The sequence below is a fragment of the Rattus rattus genome, chromosome 5, assembly GCF_011064425.1.
Source record: "Rattus rattus isolate New Zealand chromosome 5, Rrattus_CSIRO_v1, whole genome shotgun sequence".
Classification (NCBI taxonomy): Eukaryota; Metazoa; Chordata; class Mammalia; order Rodentia; family Muridae; genus Rattus; species Rattus rattus.
In genome coordinates, this window is record NC_046158.1 from 18,644,948 (window position 1) to 18,658,369 (window position 13,422).

At 35.4% G+C, this 13,422-nt stretch overlaps 1 protein-coding gene across 1 annotated transcript in view; it reads right to left on the bottom strand.

The window, feature by feature from the left end:
- The window catches only part of LOC116900103 (low-density lipoprotein receptor-related protein 1B), a 274,149-nt gene that overhangs the window by 93,255 nt on the left and 167,472 nt on the right, over window positions 1–13,422 (bottom strand). The window lies entirely within an intron of this gene.

A 13,422-nucleotide genomic window follows, 5' to 3' on the forward strand; every position in this document is an offset into this window, starting at 1 on the left:
ACAACAAAAGGAGGTCAAAGAAATATGAATTGGAAAGGAAGAAGTCAAAATATCACTATTTGCAGATGACATAATAATATACTTAAATGACCCCAAATATTCCCTCCTACAAATGATAAACAACTTCAGAAAAGTGGCTGGAACTAAATTAGCTCAAACAAATCAGTAGCCTTCCTCTACTCAAAGGATAAACAGGGTGAAAAAGAATTTAGGGAAATGGCACCGTTCACAATAGTCACAAATAACATAAAATAACCCAGTGTGACTCTAACATAGCAAGTGAAAGATCTGTATGACAAGAACTTCAAGCCTCTGAAGAAAGAAATTGAAGAAGATCACAGAAGATGGAAAGATCTCCCATGCTCATGGATTGGCAGGATTAATATAGTAAAAATGGCCATCTTGCCCAAAGCAATCTACAGAATCAAAGCAATCTCCCTCAAAATTCCAACTCAATTCTTCATAGAGTTGGAAAGAGCAATTTGCAAATTCATTTGGAACAACAACAACAACAACAACAACAACAACAACAACAACAACAACAAAAAGGATGGCAAAAACTATTCTCAACAATAAAAGAACTTCAGTTAGAGTCAACATCCCTGACCTCAAGCTGTACTATAGAGCAATAGTGATAAAAATTGTATGATATTGGTACAGAGACAGGCAGTTAGATCAGGGGAATATAATTTAAGACCCAGAAATGAACCCACACACTATGGTCACTTGCTCTTTGACAAAGGAGTTAAAACCATCCAGTGGGAAAAAAATTAGGACTTTCAACAAGTGTTGCTGGTCCAAATGACAGTCTGCATGTAGAAAAATGCAAATATATTCATTCTTATCACCCTGTACAAATCATAAGTCCAAGTGTAACAAGGTCCTCCACATAAAACCAGATACATTCAAACTAATAGAAGAAAAAGTGGGGAAGAACACTTGGGTACTAGGCAAATTTTCCTGAACAGAACACAAATCACTTATTTTCTAAGATCAAGAAACAACAATGGTACTTCATAATATTGCAAACCTTCTGTAAGGCAAAGGACACTGTCATTAGGGCAAAATGGCAACCAAAAGATTGGGAAAAGACGTTTTCTAATCCTGCATTCAATAGAGTGCTAATTTCTCATACATACAAAGAACTCAAGAAGTTAGACTCCAGAGAACCAAATATTCCCATTAAAAATGGGGTATAGAGCTAAACAAAGAATTCTAAGCTGAGGAATATTGAATGACTGAGAAGCAATTACAGAAATGTTCAACATCCTTAGCCAACAGGGAAATGCAAATCAAAACAACCCTGAGACTCCACCTCATCTCAGAATGGCTAAGATCAAAAACTCAGATGACAACAGATGTTGGTGAGGATGTAGAGAAAGAGGAACACTCTTCTATTGTTGGTGGATTTGCAAGCTGGTACATCCACTCTGGAAAGCAGTCTGGAGTTTTCTTGGAAAATTAGACATAGCAGTACCTGAGGAACCAGCAATACCGCCTCTGGTATAACCAAAAGATGCTCCAACATATAACAAGTACACATGCTCTACTATGTTCATAGCAGCTTTATGTATAATAGAAGCAGGAAAGAACCCAGATGTCCCTCAACAGAAGAATGGATACAGAAAATGTGGTACATTTATACAATGTAGTACAACTCAGGTATTAAAAACAATGACTTCATGAAATTCATAGGCAAATGATTGGAACTAGAAATTATCATCCTGACTGAACTAACCCAATCACAAGAAAACACACATGGTATGCACTCACTGACAAGTGGTATTAGCCTAAAAGCTCTAATTACCCAAGATGAAATCCACAGACCATATGAAGCTCAAGAAGGAGGACCAAAGTGTGGATCCTTCAGTCCTTCTTAGAAGGGTGAACAAAACTTTTCACAGGAGTTAATGCAGAGACACATTTGGAGCAGAGACGGCAGGAAAGGCCATCCAGAGACTGTACCCCCTGGGGATCTAGTCCATATACATACAGCCACCAATCCCAGACAATATTGCTGATGCCAAGAAGAGAAAGCTGACAGAAACCTGATATAGTTGTCTCCTGAGAGGCTTTGCCAGATAATGACAAATACAGAGGTGGATGCTCTCAGCCAACCATTGAACTGAGAATGTGGTCCCCAATTGAGGAACTAGAGAAAGCATTGAAGGAGGTTAAGGGCGTTGCAACCCCATAAGAACAGCAATACCAACCAACGAGAGCTCCTAATGACTAACCACTATCCAAAGAGTACACATGGATGACACATGGCTCCATCTGCATATGTAGCAGAGGATGGCCTTGTTGGGCAACAATGAGAGGAGAAGCCCTTGGTCCTGTCAAGGATCCACTTCCCATGCAGGGGAATATCACGGTGGGGAGGTGGAAAGCAGTGGGTCAGTGGGCGGGAGGGGGAACACCATCATAGAAGCAGGGGTAGGGGGAATGACATATGGGGTTTATGGATGGGAAAACGGGAAATGGGATAAACTTTGAAATATAAATAAAAAAATCCAAAAATAATAATAAAAAAGAAACCTTATATGCTCATTGCTGGCTCATGAGCATGAAAAAGTGATGATAAATTTCCAATGATTCCATGAATAGTTTGATTTTTTCATTTACTAAAAGTTTACTTTTTAAATGAAATATAGTAACACAAGTTCTTCTCTTAACTTTCCTCCCTTCAACTACTCACTTGCCCCCAGCCCCCACCACTCCCTCTTTAACTTTGGCCTCTTTTTCTTTAATTGTTCTTGTGCCTTCTTCTGACCAACAAGAGCATCTGCACACATGTGCAAATACAAATGTACACATCAATCAATCAATAAAGTAAACCTGTAATTTGTTTTGTTTTGTTTTTTTTTTAAAGAAGAGAGATGATTAGTGATTTCAATCTCGATGCGAAGAGAATTGTCCCTTGTGGAATAAAACTTGTAGGGTTAAAGCTGCTTTTAGTAAAATAAGACAGCATTTCTTATATTAGAAGAAAACTCCATTGTTTTTCTTGTCTTATATTGAAATAAGTACAATTTAGGAAAGTGTCTCTTTATTATCCCTACAATTATTTGTTTCCCGATAAGCTGTATTTTGGACTTGCATCCCAGGGCTGGTATCAGTCCCCAGACTAGAAAGTTCTGAATTTAAATATGCAAATTCAGATTATTGGGATATTATCCATTTAGGAAAGTGGCCAATAATCTGACTGCTACATCCCTGACTGCTCCAGGGCACAGCACATCAGAACTTGAAGAAGATGAGGATGTACTGGGAAATGAAGTTCGTAACTATAGCCATTTCTGCTTCCCATGACTGATAGAATCGAATGCCATAACACAACGTTTCCATGAACACAGCAGATCTATCAGCCTCTGCCTTCAGAATTCAGAGACTAATGGTGTACACTACAACACCCCATTGTTTCCCTTATATTCTTTTCAATTTTTACAATTACTTTTTACAAATTGGAAGCCTAGCAGGGTGGGGTCTTATTCTAAGGCCATCACTCCCTTTCTTCCATGTAACATCAGGCTTTTCTTTAGTCTTTTTACACTTTCTGGTGTTCTGTTTTTCAAGCTGTACATGTTTTATTTTTCCTTGCCCAGGTTGTTTCTTTTCATTATAATTTTTCATTAAACTGTCTACTAATAACCACAGAACAAAGTCAACACGATGCTTTTTTTAAATCTCTGCAAACAAAATGCAAAACTCTTCAATTTGGCTTAAGGCAGACTTTTCAGACAAGGGAAAAACCAGCTACGTTTTTTTGTCAAAACATCGCAAGGTATGTCTAGGTCACTTACTCTTCTGGTCTCCTGAAACCTTTTGAGACAGACCTAGCAGTACAAATCCTTCCTCAGCACATGTCTCCTGTGTTTCTACTAGGATGACCCATTAAGTCCTTCTTAAATGTACAGTTAATTTTCTAGTCCATATTCCTTCAAACAAGATTATGGTCTGGCCTATCACAAAAACATCACCATGTCCCTGGTACCAAATTATATCTTTTAGAGTTTTATTGCTGAGATCAGACATCTAACCATGGCAACATTTACAAAGAAAAGCATTTAATTGGACCTGGTTTACAATTTCACAGGTGTAGTCCATAAACGCCATGGCAGGAGACATGATATTTCAGGGGCAGACATGGTGCTGGAGAAGTAGTTGAGAGTTCCATATCTAGATAGGCAGAAACTGAGCCCGAAAGACACAGAGCCAGGTTTGAGAATCTGAAATCTTTGGAAGAAGACATACTTCTTCCAAAGTTGGCAAACCTATACTAACAAGGTCACACCTAATTGTCTCTCTCACTATAAGATATGGGGGTCAATTTTAATCTAACTCTCATATATGGTATATCTGACTCTTGATATAGATAGATTCTTTTTTTCTGAGGAGCACTGCTTTCCATATTGGCTATATACACCACATTGTATACATACTTGCAATGTATGAGTGTTATTCTTCCCTCACACCCTAGCCAGATAATACTATTGATTTTTAGCCTATTCTGACAGGAATAAAATGAAATCTCAAAGTAATTTTAATTTACATTTTCCTGATGGCCAAAGATGAACTTTCCTTGAAAAGTTTCTTGATCACTTGTCTTTCTTCTATTGAGAATTCTATGTTTGATATGTACCCGGTTTTAAACTGAGGTTGCTTTCTTGTTTTTGTTTGTTTGTTTGTTTGTTTGTTTGTTTTGTTTTGATATCTAGTACTTAGTTCTTTCAACATTTTGGGTATCATTCTTCATTCAGATGTATAGTTGGAAAAAATCTTTTTCCATTCTGTAGGCTTCCAGGTTTTCCAAATGATGGTGTCCTTGGTTGCAGCGAAGCTTTTCAGTTTCCTGGAGTTTGATTTATTCATTTATAATCATACTCCAAGTGGTCATGATCGTGTGTGCAGAAAGTCAGTTCCTGGGACAATGGGTTCAAGTCTATTCTCCACATACTCTCTATCAGTTGCAGTTTATCTGGCTTTAGGATAACAACTACAATCTATGGGGAGTTGAGTTTTGGGCAAGGAGATAGATATGGATCTTCTTTGATTCTTCTGCCTGCAGCCACTCAGATTAAATAGCGCCAGTTGTTGAAGATGCTGTCGTTTTTGTAGTATATATTTCTGACTTCTTTATCAAAAATAAGTTATTCATAAGTACGTGGATTTATGTCTGGTCTTTAACTTTATTTCATTGATTAATGTGTCTGTTTTTATGTCAATATTTTATTATATCATCATCATCACCACCACCACCACCACCATCATAACTAGTAGTAGTATTAATTACTATAGTTTTATAGTAAAACTTGAAATCAGAGGCGGGATAGCTCCAGCAGTTCTTTTCTTATTAAGGATTGCTTCTGCTCATGTTGTTGTTGTTGTTTGTCTTCTTTTGGTGTGTGTGTGTGTGTGTGTGTGTGTGTGTGTGTGTGTGTGTGTGTGTGTGTGTGAGTAGCTGAAAATTATCATGTCGAGATATATGTTGGAATCATTGTATTACAATCTTGATGTGCATCACATTGTTTCTATTAATTGTGTTTAGCAGGATGGCGATTCACATGTTAATCCCAATGGTCCATGAGATGGAAGATCTCCACATCTTCTGATGGCAAGTTCTTTCTTCGAAGATTTGAAGCTTTTATCGTGCAGTTATTTCATTTGCTATGGTAGAGATATCCCAAAATCTTTTCTGTTATTTTAGAACACGGTGTTCTTTCCCTGATTCCTCTTCAGATCATTTGTCATTTGTACATATGAAGGCTATTGATTTTTCTAAGTTAATTTAGCATCCATCTACTTTGCTGGATGTGTTTGTCATCTATAGGGGTTTCTAGTGAATTTTCTGATAACTTATATATTCTATCATATGTTCTAAAAATTAAGCAATTTGACTTCATTTCCAATTTTTATGCCCTTGATTTCTTTCAATTGTCTTCTTTTTCTAGTCAAGGTGTCAAACGCTACATTGAGTAGGCATGGAGAGATTGAACAACCTTGCATTGTCCCTAATTTTAGCGTAATTGTTTTGAGTTTCTGTCTATTTAAGTTGATGCTTGCTGTTTATCTTTAGGTATAGCCTTTGTATCCTTAATGTTCTCCAAAACTTTCATCATGATTGACTGTTGTCTTGTGATGAAGAGCTTTTCTCTATCTAATGAGATGAAAATTTAATTTTGATAACAGTTTCTTTATATGATTATTACATTTATTAATTATATATGTTGGACCATCCCTGAATCTCTGTGGTGCATCTACTTGGACATTGTGAATGAACTTTTGATGTGTTCTTCGGTCCAGTTTGTATTCTGCTGAATATTTTTGTACCTTGATCATAAGGAAAAGTTGGTGAATAATTTGCTTCCCATTTTAGTTTTTTATGTGGCTATCAGGATAACTGTGGCCTTATAAAATTGGGCAATGTTCCTTCTGTTTTTATTTCATGGAATAGTTTGAGAAGTATTGACATCAATTCTTCTTTGAAATTCTGGTAGAATTCTGCACTTTTTTTTAACAGTTGAGAAACTGGTAATGGTGGCTTCTATTTCATTAGGGATTCCACGCCTGTTTAAGTTGTTTATATCATCTTTATGTGAGTTTGGTGAATTGCATGTATTCAGAAAATAAGTCATTTATTTGAAATTTTCCAATTTTACAGAGTACAGACCTTTAAAGTCTGTCCTTAAAATTCCCTTGATTTCTTCAGTGTCTACTTTTATGTCTACATTTTCATTTCTGAATTTGTTAATTTGGGTTTTCTCTCTCTCCACATTTTAGTTAATTTGAATAAAGTTTTGTTGATCTGACTGATTTTCTCACAGAACCAAATCTTTTTTTCATTGATTATTTGTATTTTCTTTGTTTCTGTTGTATTCATTTCAGCCCTGAGTTTGATTATTTCTTATTACTTACTCATCTTGAGTATCATTTCCTCCACTTATTCTGGAGCTTTCTGGTATGCTGTTACAATCTCAATTGTTTTAATGTACACACTTAGTGCTATGAACTTAGAACTACTTTGATTTTGTCCTGCAGGTTTTGTGATGATGTAATATATACATACTAATTCAACTCTATTAAGTCTTAATTGGCTTCAATTTCTGTTTTGTCCCATTAGACAGATATTAAGTTTTCAATTTGTAAACATTTTCTTCAAAAGCAGCAAGTTTTGTTTATAGAGACAGTAAGGGAGCAGCAGGCTATTACCTACAGGGCCCCAAAGGTCTGCTTATGGTTGGGGACTCTTTTTATTGAGTCCAGGAGAAGGAAGGGTTGGTTGCGAAGGTGCAAGTGGTTCTCTATTTTGATTGATAGAATTGGGCTCTGTCAGTCTTTGTTCTTTGAAAATATCCTTCTGCATCCATGTGATTTTAGGCATATACAGCATTCCCAATTATGGATGGGCATAAGATGGTAAGTAGGATTTTTCTTAAACATTCACTTATAGGGAACAGCTTACCTTACTGTGCATGCACCCCAAGCCAGTTCAGGTTAAGCTAGCTCCATTCCCTCTATTCCTAGACATGTGGAGACACATCTGAATGAAAATGGGACGTTTTTGAAGGTTGTCAGGAGAAGTAACTCACTTCCCTATTTGACAGGAGACATAAATGCAACTCAGTACAGTTGAGGGTCCCAGGCTTCATGTGCATGTCTAGGAAAGGGGTGTGTATAACACAGTATAGGTACAGATCCCAGACTGCAGGTGCATTGCTAGGAAAGGGGTGTATGTGTAGTTCAAGTCAACTGAAACCTTGGTTTACCAAGTCACCCTCTACTTGCTTATCACAGGTTAAATACACTCCTTAGTGAGGAGCTCTTCTTTCTTCCTATGTCCCCATAGATCTGCCTATCATATTACCCAGTCTCAATATGAAAGGAATAAAGAATCTTTAGTTTATTCAATGTATTGAATCTTTTCCCACTCTGTGGCTGATCATTTCTCCCATAAGTTTTTCCTATTAGTTTGTTTACATTAGAATGAAGCCTTATATTTAACGTGTATTTTTCCTTTACTTCTACTTTTTTTTTACATTCTAGATGTTATTCTTATCCTGGTTCATCCTCTGACTGTTCAACATCTCATCATACCTCCTTCTTGCCCCTCCTGTCTCCATGAGGATGTTCCCACCTCACTCACCATACCAGACCTCTAAAGTCACTGGGGTCTCCAGTCTTTTGAGAGTTAGGTGCATCTTCTCTGACTGTCCGCTGCTATATATGTGTTGGGGACCTCATATCAGCTGGTGTATGCTGCCTGGTTAGTGATCCAGTGTCTCAGAGATCTTGGAGGTCCAGGTTAAATTGAGAACTTTTAAGTTTGAAGGATTCTGTTTTTTTCTACTGTTATTATTCATATTTCACCCATTGTGTTCTGATAGGTTATATGGTGCTATTTCCATATTCATTTATTTGTTGAGGGTTACTTTGTATCCAAGCAGGTGTAGCCATTTCAATTAAGTGCTGAAAAATTATGTACTTTTGTGTTTGGGTGAAATGTTCTGTAAATATCTGCTAGGTCAATTTGGTTTATAATGTCATTTAGGTCATACATTTTTGTTTATTTTTTGTTCAGTTGATCTGTTTATTAGTGACAGTATTATGCTGAACTCTCCAAGTCTGTGATGGTCAATATATGATTTATGTTGTAGCACTGTTTCTTTTGGGGGGGGCTGGATGTTGTACACTGAAACTTCCTCTTGACAAATTTTTTCTTTGAGGAGTACTCATATTTTTCCCTACCTCTTCTGATTTGTTTTGGTTGATATCAATTTTGTTATATATTAAAATGTTTTGATCAATCAATTTTTGGTCTATTTGCTTGAAATGACAATTTATCCTTGTTGTTTTTTCTTTTTTTTTTTCTTTTTTTTTTTTTTCGGAGCTGAGGACCGAACCCAGGGCCTTGCGCTTGCTAGGCAAGTACTCTACCACTGAGCTAAATCCCCAACGCCCATTTATCCTTGTTGTTAAGGTGTGATTTTGTTTTGCTTTTTGTTGATTTTTTTTAAATATATAATTTTTTTCTGGATGCTCGTTTTTTCACAACCATTGTATTAGTCTCTGTTTCTATCTCTGTTTCTGTCTCTGTCTCTCCCTCTCCCTCTCTCTCTCTCTCTCTCTCTCTCTCTCTCTCTTTCTCTCTCTCTCTCTCCTCTCGCTCCCCCTCTCCCTCCCTCCCTCTTTTTTTACGAAAGGATATGAAAGTGCAATGATCCTTGATCCCAGTTATTTTTGCAATTGTTGATGGTGGTGGTTTGTATATGCCTGTGTTCATGCATTTCCCTTCTTTTGATATAGTCCGATATTATTTTCTCTGAGAATTTTTTTGTGTATATAGTTAATATTTTAGGTTGGAGTTTATCTTACCTTTATTACCTTCTTTAGGCCTGGATTTATAGATAGATATTCGTCAAATTTGGTTATACCATGGAAGGTTTTATTTTCTTCACCTATGGTGAGTCAAAATTTTACTGGGTATAATAGTTTGAACTAGCATATGTGCCATTTTAGAGTCATATCACATATGACCACACTGTTTTTTCTTTCAGAGTCTTTTTCCTTTGTAGCTTTCAATACTCTTTCTTTGTTTTGAACATTTGGTGTTTTGAATACTTTGTGCAAGGGTGATTGTTTCCTGATCCTGTTTATTTGATGTTCTGTATCTTGACTTTTTTACTTTAATAGGCATTTCATCATTCTGCTAGAAAAAATTCTTTATAATTTTTATCATACTTTCTGTGCTTTTGACCTTTATTTTTTCCTTCTACTATTTCTATCACTTTTATATTTGGTGTTAGATATTATAGTGTCCCAGATTTCCTGGAAAATTATGTCAGGTTTTTGGGTTTTTTTAACCTTTCTTTGACTGAAATGTCGATTTATTCTATTGTATCTTCAATGCCAGAGGTTCACTCTTCCATTTTTTTACACTTTGTTGGTGAAGCTTTGAAGTTCTTCCTTTCTAGATTTCTCTCAGTTTTGATTTTCTTTCTTGATTCTGTTTCTAATTTCATGACTTGAGTGATTTTATTCACTTCTACTATTTGTCTGTGTTTTAATAGATTTCTTTAAGGGGCTTATTTTCTTCCTCTTTAAGAACTTTCATCACATTCATAAAGGCTATTCAAAGTTCTTTTACTTCTTCTTCAGCTCTGACTGTATATTTAGAGTGGGCAGGACGTGAGACAAACTATGACGCCTGGAGGAGGTCCATTTCATATTGCCTTCCATCTTTCCTACTGTTCTCCCTCTACTCATCCCTTTTCCTGAACTGAATCTCTTGTCATTTTGCTGTTTGTGAATCTTTTCTTTTATGACATTTGCTCCTAAATAACTGGGGAATGATTTGGAGTGGTGGCCCCTTCTATTTGCTCAGGTAAAGAAGTCAAGTAGGATAACACATACACTTTTAGAATTCCCTCAGTTCATTGTGGGAGGTAAACAAGAGTGATATTTATCCCACTGGTTTCCGTATTCATTTAAATAAGCTATTCAGCTCAAGTATCTTTCTGGACTAATATTTTTCTCATGTACAATAATTTCTATTTTTCCCAAACTGTAGTATTTCCTATCTGTCAACTGGCATAGATGTCTGACAGCTATGAATATTTACAGAGTGAAGAAGGTAAATTGTTGCTGTTCTTTCTAGTTTAATCATCAGGATAGGGAATAAGAACTGTATTTCCTCTTATTGTATTTTATTTTTGCTGATAGACAATAAGTAGAGTTCATGTAATTGGAATTGCTTCCCATCTTTTCCCAAATATTAAAATAATAGACACTTTTATCAGTGATAATAAAAAGGGGCTTATTTCTTATATTTTATGAGCTCACAGGTTAGTATAAAATACCACCATCTAAACAACCATAACAAAAATTATGTTGATTTTTAAGGAAAACAAACATGGATTGCTTAGAATAGGTTTCTCAAAGGAAGCTTTACCAGAACTTAATCTACCGGTGAGCGAGTACAAATGTGCCAGGAAAGCATGTAATGCATAGCATGCAAAGCCAATGATGCTAAGGAACATGAGAGGAGTTCTACACTGTTGGTGGAAAAAGGACGTCAAGGCTGAGCAGGAGATTTGCCATGAGTTCAAGCTAATTCTGGGCTGCATTGTGAGTACCAGAAATACTTAACAAGTACAGGAAGACCATTCATTCAAAGTGTCAAATGAAAGATTGGTGAATTTATAAAAATCTGCTCATGTTTTTATAAAGATTATCATATACATCTATCATTTTGTTGTCTCAGTGTATTATGGCTACTTATTTTCAGATACCAAATAACTCTTGCAGCCCTAAAATTAATTACTTGACCATGGTGAGTGATTTTTAACAGTTTATTGGGTTTAGATTGTACTATGGTAAGGATTTTTTTTATTTATGTTCATAAGATCTGTAGGTTGAAGCTTTTTTTGGTTTGTCTTTTCCCTGTTATGACATATAATTAAGACCTGAGTGTATAAAGGTCATGCATATTTATGAACCAAGTATTTAAATCTACTTCATAATTACAGTAGCTACTTGATAAACATTCCTAGACTTAGTGAATAGTTTTATTAGCATCATTTAACTAAAGCATATTAATAATAAATAGCATTTGTGTTTCTAGTGTTTTGACAATAGAGAAGGTGGGTCTTCTAGATGTTTTCTAATATAAAAATTTAACCTGAAATGAATTACTATGTGGTATTGTGCATGTGTGTTTATGAGGGTTGGCTATTAGTTATTATTTTAAATGATTCAAAGCATACTGTAATCAACCATAAATTAATGTAATACAATAGGATTAGTATACTATTATCTTCTGCCACCTCCTTCTAGCATTTTCCAAGATTTATATATTTAGATTTTACGTATGTGAATGCTTTGCCTGCATGTATGAATAAGCATCATGTGCATGTAGTTTCTATGAAGACCAGAAGAGAGAGTTAATTATCCTTGGAACTGTAGTTATAAGCAGTAGTAAGCAAGTGCTCTTTCCACTGAGACATCCCTCCAAGCACAACATACATTTTCTTCATAATATTAATATCTTAGTGAAGTGACTGTTGAGATCTTACTTTTAAGTACTTATTGTGAACTCACGGATTGCAGTCCATTATAGAATCTTTTTCCTTCAGATACTCCACTTGCTCCTTTTGTCAGCTGAGGCCCTTTCAAGCTTGTCTCTATGCCCTGTGGTCACTGACCCTAAGATCCTGTGTGCTTACATCTGAAGATGTTATTAATAATTCATGGTGTGCTGCTCTTTTCTTGGACCTAGAATTATGCATTCTTCACCGTAGCCCTGTTTCTAATACATGGGAAATGATATTTATGAATCACTGTGAACACGAGTGAGTTATACAATTCCTGTATTTCTCTTCATTTTGCACTGTTTGTAGACGTACACAGATACGGTGAAAAGGAATACTAATCAGGAGCTCATACTCTACTGTTTTTAAAGTTTTTGTTGTAGCTGTATTTACTACCATAAAATCTAAGTTCAATACCCAGAGCCCACATGGAGAAAGCAGAAGACCAATTTTTCTCACTTGTCCTCTAACCACATCCACATTGTGGTCTGTGTTCATGATTCTACCACATGCACAATAAGCAATAACAAAGAGACAAAATAAAAATGCAATTAAAGTTTTAGACCATAATTTGCTTATGTAGCCACATTTAATGAAGCTAGTCCAAGGTTTAATGTTTATTTTATACTGTTTTGAAAGGATATTATTAAAATCACATGGCATAGTACGCATATATACAAATAACAATTCTTCCAAAATTTCTAATTACTGTTTATATAAACTTCTATGAAATTGTCCTTTCTAACTTTTTACTAAGGTTTCATCTTCATCATTTGGTTTACTGTCTTTTATCAAAGAAAATGTTATTATAGACTTCAAAGAAAAAAAATTGAATGTACTGCAGGTTCATTGTCTGTAAATAAATACTACATAAAAGAAAGATTTCTTTAGATTATTGCCTTGAAGACACATAGTAAATGAAAATATATTCAACCAGGAAAATAGTATGCCCATCATCTTGGTGAATGAGATGACCGTTGTTAATTAACATATTTATTTTGACATGAGTAACATTTTAGAAAGATTTACACTAAAATTAGACTTTATGATTCTTCTTATATGTTTTGAACGTTTAATAATAACATGCAACAAGAAATCATAGGCTTCAAGCACTATGTTTATATTTTCTGGAGAATGTCAAAAAAGCAAGATAGAAATAAAAATGTTGTCATGACATGGATAAGTTTTGTGAAATATGTTTGCATGATATAAGAATGTTTAAAACATTTTTAAGTGATGGATGGTAACTAAGAATGTGACATCACAGTAAACTATACAGTCATCCTGCAGAATCTTTCAAGGAAATTTAGATTTTGTTTTATGAATAGCCTTTGAG